Here is an 11,060-nt window from a genome sequence, read left to right on the forward strand (position 1 = left end):
ATAGAGCTCCAAGGAGATTATGTTGAAAAATAAGAAAAAATTTACCCAAAAAAAATTGTTTTTATACTTCATTCTAAGGACTTATTGAACTACCCTCGTATTATTGGATTGTCTCAAATTTTAACATTTTAACTTGAAAGATCTAATATATCAATTATAATAATACTTATTATTATTGTTCTAAGGATACAGAGTTGCCCTTTAATTAAGAAATTGTTGTATCGGAACGCTTAATAATTATAATTATAAAGTAGAAGCTTTTACCGTTTTTTTAAATTAACAATTTTAAATCAAATGACGTTAAACTGCACAGTTCAAAAGTGCTATGAAGTGAACAGTTGAAAGATTTCCGGTTAACAATACAATAGGTTTTTTTGTTCTAGCCTTCATTACTTCTGATATATGAAGCAGGCTGAATATATAGAAGTGCCTCTATAAACCGGAATATATTTTTTGTCGTGCTAAATGGCACGGCTATTTAATTAATTTCGTAGATTGTCAAAATTCCCATTATGAAAAGTATCACCCCCTTTGAGAATTCTTTCTAAATTATTTGTTAATGCTCATGGAAAAAGTTTTAGATTTATTTTAGATCATGGAAGAAGCTCGATAATGTATTTACCTCGCGCTGTGCGCTCGGTCTTTGTATTTCCTCCACAGTTGTGGGCAGGCTTTTTAAATTCAAGATTCACTGGCACTGATTATTCAGGTATTGCAAAATAAAGTACAAATTTTAGTTTTCATTATTACTTTCATATTTGATTCTTATTTTGCACTAATTTTTATTCCCAGCTACCATGAAAAATGCATCATTTTAATAAATTTATGATATTACAAGTCATAATATGTATTGGTATTGAAACATATGTATTTTTTAAAATATTTTTTCTAAAATTTTAAAAAGTGCGCATCATATAAAATACAAGAATTTTGTAATTAAACTCTTCAATGCAACATGCCTCTTTTTTCATAAGGACAATTTGGCTTATTTTTTATTTTATTTTGTACGATTTAAACCAAAAATACGCGTCCTAGCGTAAAGCGGTTCGAAGAAAAGTTGTAGATACAATTTGGGCGAATTTTTTATTCTTTCATTTTATATATATTCTGATAACGAAAGTTGATTATAAATTTGCAGATTTTTTTGGACTGCACAATTGTTTTTCATTAATGTGTTTTCATACCTTGTATTAGTTTCCCAAATATTTCATTTATTATTGTCAATTTTATTTTTCACAATTAAAACAAGAACTAGCGATTCTATCAAAAACTGATTAAAAATAAGTTTTAAGATCTTTTTGGGATCTTTTTTGCCTCTGTTTTCGTTGCTTGTATCGCTTGTCTAAAAATTTAATTGTTCTTTTTTTAATGCTGTTTTTACGGATAAATAAAAAACTACGCGCCCTATTAAAAAGTGAATAATAAATTGGTAGATCCTTTTTGGGTGCACAATTTTTATTAATAAATCTTTTATCGTATTTTGCACAATTTGACCAAAAGAGAGAATTTTTCATTATTTTTTTGTGCCCTAAAAATTTGAATTTTTAATTTTCGAAAAAAATTCAAAAAGTCGTTATCATAATAAACATTTTCAAAATGCGCTCACTTTTTAAATTTTTATCCAAAATGATTCGCTAACGAACTTGACCTTCAGTTTTCGACACTCAAAGAGTAGACCAAAGGCCAAACTAACAGATTAATTTTTACAAAAGTTATTGTGCTCACAGACATTCAAAATACATACAGACTTCTAAATTCGTAGAAACCTGTTTTTTGGATTCAGAGGGTCTCAAAAAGTGCACATTTGGCAAAAACTGGAGGAGGGGGTCTAATTGTACACAAATAAAATACATTCTCTGATGAGAATGTGAAAATAAAAAATAAATAAATTCCATTGACGTATGTGATTTATTTAATATCTAAAGTTACTAAATGAATACTAAATTTAAACCCCAAATAAGCGACTACTCTAAATAGTTTAGCATAAGTACGAATTTAACAGCAATGTGCAAGCTTTAAAATTAAAACTGGAAAGGCTGAATAATCCCTAAGTGTCTTTTCTTTGATCAAAGTTTCGAATACGAGAGAATGAATATTAAATATAATTGGAAAACTTATATCTTTTCACATTTAAGTATCTAAAATAACAATAATAATATATTTACATTTAAATTAGAACTGCTCCAACATCTGCTTAGAGGATTGTCCTTTCCTCAAGGCCTATCTTATGTCTGTGGTACCGGAGGTTTCCATATCCTATAAACATTTCTGTTATGATTTTGACTTCCTTCCTCCCGAGCTCAGGGAATTTCTTTCGCTCGATGAGGGTTCAGCTTCGAGCCCAAGAGTGTCTTAGCCTGTCTGCAGTTAAAGACCGCATCCCAATCATTCTGATGTTCCTCGGTCAGCCAACTGTTAATATATTCAGAGATCGACCTACTGGAAATGCCTACAACTGGCTCGGGTCCAGTAAAATTCTCCTTTGTTGCTAGCTTTACTAACCTGTCCGATATTTCATTGCCCCTGATGACACTGTGTCTAGGGATCCAGTGCAGAGTGAGTCGGGTTTCTGTCGCTAGCTTATTCAGTGCCTCAAAACACTCACATATTAGCAGCGACGTAGTCGTTGTTCCGTTTAGAGCTTCCTGGAACCATCTGTAAACCATTTGTCTCCATCACTGGGCAAGTGTGCCTCACCGTTAGCCCAGTCCTCTTTTGTGAAAAGGCTACTCCGGTATTTCTTGTCGAAGAGGTAGTGGCAAGTGGATATTTTGTCCCAAAGCATGCTCAGTATCGGCCTCTTCGTGATGTCGATTGGTATCCGCATAACTGTCGAGATACTGCTATCGTTTACCATATTTACTCTCCAGGCCGCCTTTGCAGCCGTGGTTTTTATGGTGAGATATAGGAACTTCAAACCTATTAGTGCCCCCAGGGCCATCGTGAGTGTCGACTTCGAGACACCAGTAATACCTCTCAGAATCAGTTCCCTGATTCTTTCCAGTCGGGACTTCACAGTAGAAAGTTCGACCCTAGTCCACCAGTCGACTGCCGCATAGGTTAGTCTGGGTCGCAGGATCGCTGTGTAGATCCACATAAGTGTCTCCAGCTTCAAGCCCCAGCTTTTCCCTATGGCTCTTCTACAGAGCCATGACAGCTTCTTATCCAGGTTGATTCCTAGATATTTGGCTTGCCCTTTGATTTCGAGTTTTTGTCCCCCCAATTTTAATGTACCCGTGGTTCTCCACTTGTACCTTCTGGTGAACACAACTGAATCCGTCTTACTTAGATTGACTGATAGTCCAGTCCCCTTACACCATGAATCTACTATTCTCAGTGCTTGCTGCATTACTCCGAAGAGCGCATCCAGATGCTGACCGCGAATAATAACCAGTATATCGTTCGCGTAGCTTATGACGTGGAAGCCCTGTCTCGTGAGTAGATAAATCAATTCATTTACTGCCAGGCATCACAGCAAAAGTGATAGAACACCCCCCTGTGGACATCCCGAGTCAAAGGTTTCACATAAAGTGGTGTCACCCTTGGTCGTGGTTGGATTCCTATCGGCCAACATTTGGCAGGTCTATTTCATGAAGGTTCCAATCGCTAGACCTGTCTGCTTCAGTTGTCCTTCAATTAGGTCAACTTCAGTGCTCAGGGCCGTCTCAGTCGAATGACCAGCCATATAAGCGTGTTGTTGCTTGTGAAGAGGTGGACAATTACTTTCATAAGTCAATTTGATGGCTTCCGTGAAAAACTCTGCCGCCATCTCCAGGGTATTCACGTCTCTCATTGACCTGGTCATCCCTGAGAGTATACTTCTTAGTTCAGTGGAAAACTGACCCCAATCCGTTCTTCTTGGATTTCTGACCTATTTGGGGCCGGTAGGTACAACGGCTTCCAACACGAACTCTATCAGTGAGTGACCTGAGAAAGTGGGTTCATCTCAGACTCTCCACTGTATGATGTTATCTGTAAAACTACCCGTACAGAGAGTAATGCAAATGACTGCCTCCTGACCAAATTACGAAACGTCGGAGTGTTCTCCGTATTAACAATATCTTAAACAGTAGTTATTAGGTGTTCCAATAGGTATTTAGCTCTCGAATTGGTGGTGGATTGGTATCGCTGTCATATGAAAAGTAAGCCGATCCCATGACAATCCTTCCTATTCCTTTAAGATCCGTGACTATCAGCATCAGGTCTCTGGAACATAGCTCAAGCAGCGAGAGAACGTTGACTCCCTTTGCAAGTATGCATACCCTTTGATTTTGCCGCCTTAGTGTCCCTGTAACAAAAACCAGCTGCTCCCTAAGCCCCTGATGGTATCTCGGACTAGCCAGGGTTCCTGGATTAGTGAGATGCCTGTGTGCCTCACAGCCATGTCCCTCTGCAAAACCGCAGAGTTCACCGACAGGCCTCTCCCGCCTCTGGCTGGCCACTTTAAAGTTGACTTGTCCATAAAGGTAGAAGGGCCTGTTATTGAGGGTCGCAAGGGCCCTCGCCTGTGACTGAGGAATTTGAAAAACTAGAAGATGTTTAAATTCTTTAACTGCGTCCTCTGCCTGAGGCATATCGTGCCTGACGCATCGCCAGGGCGTTGTCTTAAGTGGCGGGTTGAATTTCTCCAGCCGGAGCGAGAACCACCTGCGGGTCCGACAATTTACCCGGGAACCACGACGTAGCCTTAACCATCTTCTGGAGCAACTCAACCCCACCCACCTTAAGAGATGCGCCTTCACAAGGTCTTGTCTCGGCCAAAAACTTGTGTCGCCAAGCGTTGGCCTGTGGGACCGCTGCCACAAATACAAAGACCCCTCCCCTGCCGAAATGGGTCCTGAATTTAGGCCATAGATCAGGGGATACTCTCTTGAGCGCCCTCCAACTAGCTTCCTTGAGAAGCTCTAGCTGACTTGGGGTGAGCAGCGAGTCCGGGTAACTCGTATCCGTCACCACCACAGTCAGAGGGTCAGACCTGTAAGCGACCGTCAGTCTCCTTTTTAAGGAACCGCTAATGCGTTTCTTTTTATTGGGGGACTGATTGATCACTCCCGTTTCCATAGCCTCACTCAGAGGGATCGTCACACCCTAAGCTCCCGAAAGAGCTGGGGGCACAGCCGCCGTGTTCCATTTTGGTTCTCACGAGTAGCTAGGAAAATTAAAGGTCCACGCCTGCAGAAACCCGCATGCAAGGGTAAGACTATTTACTCGGGGAGGTCGTCCGGCGTCCCCCAGAGGCCGTTAGGACACCTTCGTAACCCCTAGGTGCCAAAGAGCCATGGGAACGATCACTGTTCACCCATGGCTAAGGAGGGTGGTCACATTGAGCGAGAAACGCAATGAATACCCGTTCGCAGGCCACCATACCAATGGAGGGCTGTTTCTTGGTCGCTGTGCGGGCCGCATGTCATTCCCGTGCCGACTCTAGAAATTAGAGATCGGTCCGGGAGAGACCTTGACCCAGGGATCCAGAAAGTCCGTGTTAGCTAAGCTCTTTCACCCGTCTATTATACTACAATCATGCATACCAGGAAAGCCCGTTTATAGGGATCCTTTCCAAAACACCCAGGAGAGCCCGTTTATAGGGGTCCTTTCCAAAACACCCAGAAGACTCCGTTTATAGGGGTCCTTTCATCCATATCCATACTCATGCAGGCCGAGGTCCGTTTGACCCCTATGTCCCACACCCGACGTAACGACAAACCTCAAGAACCTTCATAAAACTTATTTTCCCAAGTCCGAGGGTCAGACCATGTTTACTATATTTTTTTGGGATCGCTAAATCTGAATCCGTAGTCTGAAAAACTCTAGCACGTCATGGTTTTGATTTTCAAAGAAACGGGTAAAATTTATTTATCCGATTTCAGAAAGCTAGGACGCCCGTTGAATTTGAAATAATATTTTTTGCATACACATTTACATAAATTTCGAGATAATCTAGGTGATTTTAGTGAAGAGCAAGACAAACGCTTTCACCAAGATATAAAAGTAATGGATACTGAAGAAAATAGAAAGATAGAAAGCATAAATCACGGAATTGATCTTTTAATGACAAAAGAACCCGCTATAGTAGCAAAAAAGAGTCTGATATTTGAGTAATGAGTCGGGTTCTCCTCGCAGTGCACATCGGGTAGCGCCAGCCCCATGCATTGCCCCCATTTTTCTGTTTTCTTACGATCCGTAGGGGAATTGTCGGTGAAACTAATACAACATATGGCGGCCACAAAAAGTAGGCCTGACTTTTGCATTCAACATCATTAAGAAAAAGCAAAAATAATTTAAATCTTCATGCTGTTTGCAAATAAACAGAAGAAAAATATGAAAAAATAAGAGTAACTATTACTAATTATTAGAAAAATAAAAAGTCCTGTAAATATGTAGTTGAATATGAAGGAAATTTAATTCAGAGATACATTTTGAAAGCAGTTTGAAGATTATATTTTTATGATTTATTTTGATCTTATTATTGATTTTATTATTTGTCAAAGTAAAAAAAGATATTTATTGTTAAAATTATTAATGTAGCTAATGAAAAAATTAATAATATTAAAGACCTCAATGACAAAAATATTTAAAACATATATATGATCAGAAGAATTGATAAAAAATATATCACTTATATACAATATAAATGTAATAATAATTAAGATATGTAAGACTACATCTTAAGTTGCACATTAAAGAATATTTGTACCTTTAACATATTAAAAATTTCTAGTTTTGAAAAGAATATTTTTTAAAAGTTATAGTAATTGTAATTAAAATGTTTGCGGGAATAATTAGGTAAAAAGTCAATGACAAGGCTAATAAATGAGAAAATGGATTTAATATTATTTAATATAATGTATATATTTATTTTAATTGAACCGAACATCATGCATTTATAGAGTTCAATAATTTATTTGGTGCTTAATATTGAAAGCATTTTTCTCACTGCATTCAACCCCTAATAATTTTATTAAAAAATTCTAATTTGAAGGAGATTTTAAATTAAATAGTTCATTATATTATTGCAAACCTCATTTCTAAAATAAACAGACTATAAACTATTAAGCTCTATAAACAAACGTTCCGTACTCATGATGCACAGTGGGAGGAAATTCACTTTTTTCGTTCAGCTTGACGCTCCGAACTTTTGTCTTCTCTATTTGTTTATTAATAATTTTTCTACTCAAAGTATATGGAAAAACTTAAATTTTGTACATAACAATTTTTTACGCTTTAATAACTGTCCAGGAAAACTTTATATTGTCTTAAATGAATGTTTAATAATATTTGATAAAGTATAACAATTAAAAATTTGTAAAGACATTAGATAAAAAATCCAAAATTTTTGTACTTTTGCATAGAAATTTATTTTTGCACTGGAAATGTTTTAAGCTGTTAGACGAATACTGCTTGTCGAAAAAATATTTGAAAAATCGTAAATGATTGAAAATAAATAATGACACTGCCTGCTAAGATTTACTCGACACAAAATCTTTTGACAATAACCCACGGACTTGACCATTAAAGAAAATTTTTATTTGATAAAACCTTAGGTTTAAATATTTTGTCACAAGAATTGTTAATAACTGTGGTTGTTGTTAACTTTTTAACTATTTTTGTGACTAGCAGTCATTCGTCCAATAGCTTAAAACATTTCTAGTGCAAAAACCATTTTCTATGCGAAAGGGCCAACATTTTAAATTTGTTTGTCTAATTTTTGTACGAAAATATAAATTGTTATATTTTATCAAATATTATTGAATATTTATTATTCTAAGGAATATCTGAATTCGTTCTGGCCAATGAAGGAAATTATAATTTAAAAAATCTCAAATTCTAATATTTTGCGACAAAAATTGTTTATCACAGTGTTTATCATAAACTTTTAAAATATTTTTGTTATTAAACGTCATTCCTACATTAATGTGAAGCACTTAAAGCAACAACAAAATTTTTTTCGATAATAAGACTATTTGTCAATTTTTTTATAAAATTGGTTTATAAGAAATAAATACAAAATTTTATTTTTTCCATACTTTGAGTGAAAAAATTGTAAAAAAACTAGAGGAGACAACATTTCGGAGAGTCGAGATCTGTAGAATTTAATGATTTTTAATTTAAAACAGTAAAATTCAAAATCAAAAGAAAATTGAAGGCTCTGGAAATTTTTGAATGAAAAAAAAGCATTTCCTCCAACTGTGCGTGATGAGTACAGTACGCTTGTTTATAGATTTTAATAGCTTATAGTCTGTTTATTTTAGAAATGAGATTTGCAACAATATAATTAACTTTTTAATTCAAAATCTCCTTTAAATTAAATTTTTTTAATAAAATTATTAGGGGTTGAATGCAGCAAGAAAAAAGCTTTCAAGATTAAGCAACAAATAAATTATTGAACTGTATAAATGTATATATGATGTTCGGTTCAATTTAAATAAATATATACATTATATTAAATAATATTAAATCCATTTCCTGATTTATCAGTTTTGTCAATGAATTTTCATCAAATGATTCGCTCAAACTTTTTAATTACAAATACCATTACTTTCTAAAAATATTTCTTTCAAAACTTGCAATTGTTAAGATTTTGAAGGTACAAAGATTCTTTACTTTGCAACTTCAATTGTAGTCTTACACATTTTAATTATTATTATATTTATATTGGATATAAGTGATATATTTTTTATTAAATCTTCTGATCATGTATATGTTTTACATATTTTGTTATTGAGGTCTTAAATGTATTAACTATAACAAATAATAAAATCAATAATTTCAGCAAAATAAATAATAGAAATATGAAGTTTTTCTTAATGCATTTTAATGAAAAAGTTAGATTTACTTTTTGTGGCGCCATCCGTTGGAACAGTTTGACCGACATTTCCCCTGCGGATCGTAAGCTAACTACTACTGCATACACGTACACGGTTGAGGCAGGGGGCCGGGTGGCGCTAATGTCGAATGTCCTATGTACCTTTTGTTTTGTGGAGTAGTTAGGGTTTATAGGTAGAAATGATTTTTGTTTAATATACGGCTAAAGTAAAAACTTTGAAGCTTTAAATAGCTTGGATTACAAGGTATTTTGAAGGTTATGTCGAAATCCGGACATGATAGTGCTTTTTGGACCTCAGATTCGGATTCAGCGACCCAGAAGCGTATAGTAAACATGGTCTGACCCTCGGACTAGAAACAACAAATTTTATGTGGTTTTTTGGGGTTTGCCAAACCCTCACGTGCTGAGAGTTTTTGGACCTCGGATGCGGATTTAGTGACCCCAAAAGCATAGTAAACATGGTCGGACATCCAGACCCGAAAAAACGATTTTTTGTGTGGCTGTGTAATATATGAAGAAGGTCGATATTAAATCCATTTTATTGATTTTGCATGGCGAGAAACTTTGAAATATATGGCTAAAGCATGATTCACGGCTGAATGGCAGCATGTCGCAAGCCTTGCTCCTGTCCGTTTCTCATGCTTAGGACACGCTAACCTTTAATGAATATTCCTAAGAACGTGTAAGTTTCAGTGAAAATGAGCTTGTATTAAAAATAAAAATCTTAGGTTTGCCAAAAGCCGACACGTCTCTAAATGGTAAGTTCACTACCCGGCTGGACTGGGTCGTGCTTCAGGTAGCTTAGTACGTATTCTACGAGAACTTGATCAAAATTTTAAATCTGCCAATTGCCAAAATTACTCAAAATGGTGAGTCAACGATCCGGGTGCACTAGGTCGAGCACCACGTAGTTTAACACGTATTCTACGGGAACTTTTTCAAAATTTAGATTGTTTCAACATCTAAAATGACTTAAAATTGTTAGTCGACGATCCAGGTGCACCAAATAGAGCACCAGCCAGTTAAATACGTATTCTACGAGAACTTTTGAAAAATTAAAATTTTTTAAATATTGAAAACAAGTTCCAATGGTCAGTCAACAACCCAGGTGCACCAGGTCGCGCCCCAGATCGACTCTAATTTTTAGTAATTCTGGCTGTTGGAATAATCTAGATTTTGAAAAAGTTCTAGTAAATACGTGCTAAACTACCTGAGGTGAAACCTGGTTCACCCGGGTCGCCGAATCACCATTTGAAATTGTTTTTATTATTCACGAAATTTAAATTTCAAAAAACTTCATGTAGAATACGCATTATACTACCTGGTGCTTGATCTGATGCACTCGGATTGTTGACTCACAATTGGTAGTCATTTTAGCGTTCGAAACAATCTAAATTTTGAAAAAGTTTTCTTAGGATTCGTACTAAGCTACCTGGAGCGCGACCTGGTGCACTCGGGTCTTCGAATTACGATTTTGGAATTGTTTTCATTATTCACGAAATTTACATTTTTTTAAAGCTCTCGTAGAAAACGTTTTAAACTACCTTGTTTTCGACCTGGAGCAGCCGGATCGTCAACACACAATTTTTAGTAATTTTGGCTGTTGAAACAATCTAAATTTTGAAAAAGTTCTCGTAAAATACGTGCTAAGATACTTGGGCCGCGACCTACTGCACCCGAGTCGTCGACTGACCATTTGGAATTGTTTTCAATATTCACAAAATTTAAATTTTTAAAAGTTCTCGTAGAATACGTATTATGCTACCCGGTGCTTGATTTAGTTCACCCGGATTGTTGGCTCACAATTTTTAGTAATTTTGGCTGTTGGAACAATCTAAATTTTAAGAAAATTCTCGTAGAATACGTGCTAAGCTACCTAGCGCGGGACAAGATTCACTCAGATCGTCGCGTCGACTCACTAATGGTAGTTATTTTGGCAATTGGTACAATTTAGAATCTTAAAAAGTTCTCATAGAATATGTGCTACACTACCTAGAGCGCGAACCTGTGCACCTGTTCAGCCGTGAACCATGCTTTAGCCAGATATTTCCAAGTGTTTTGCCATGCCTGAGCCATGTAAACTTTTTTCACGCGGGTTCGCATTTGGAAAGCGTCTGAAATGACTAACAATTCAACATGTACGAGGGTGGATTGATAAGTTTCCGGCCTGACCAAGAAAAACAACGTTTTTAAGAATTTTTTTTTTTTATTTCTCAACATAATCTCCTCCAAGGCT

This window comes from Belonocnema kinseyi, chromosome 1 (assembly GCF_010883055.1).
Source record: "Belonocnema kinseyi isolate 2016_QV_RU_SX_M_011 chromosome 1, B_treatae_v1, whole genome shotgun sequence".
NCBI classification, from domain to species: Eukaryota; Metazoa; Arthropoda; class Insecta; order Hymenoptera; family Cynipidae; genus Belonocnema; species Belonocnema kinseyi.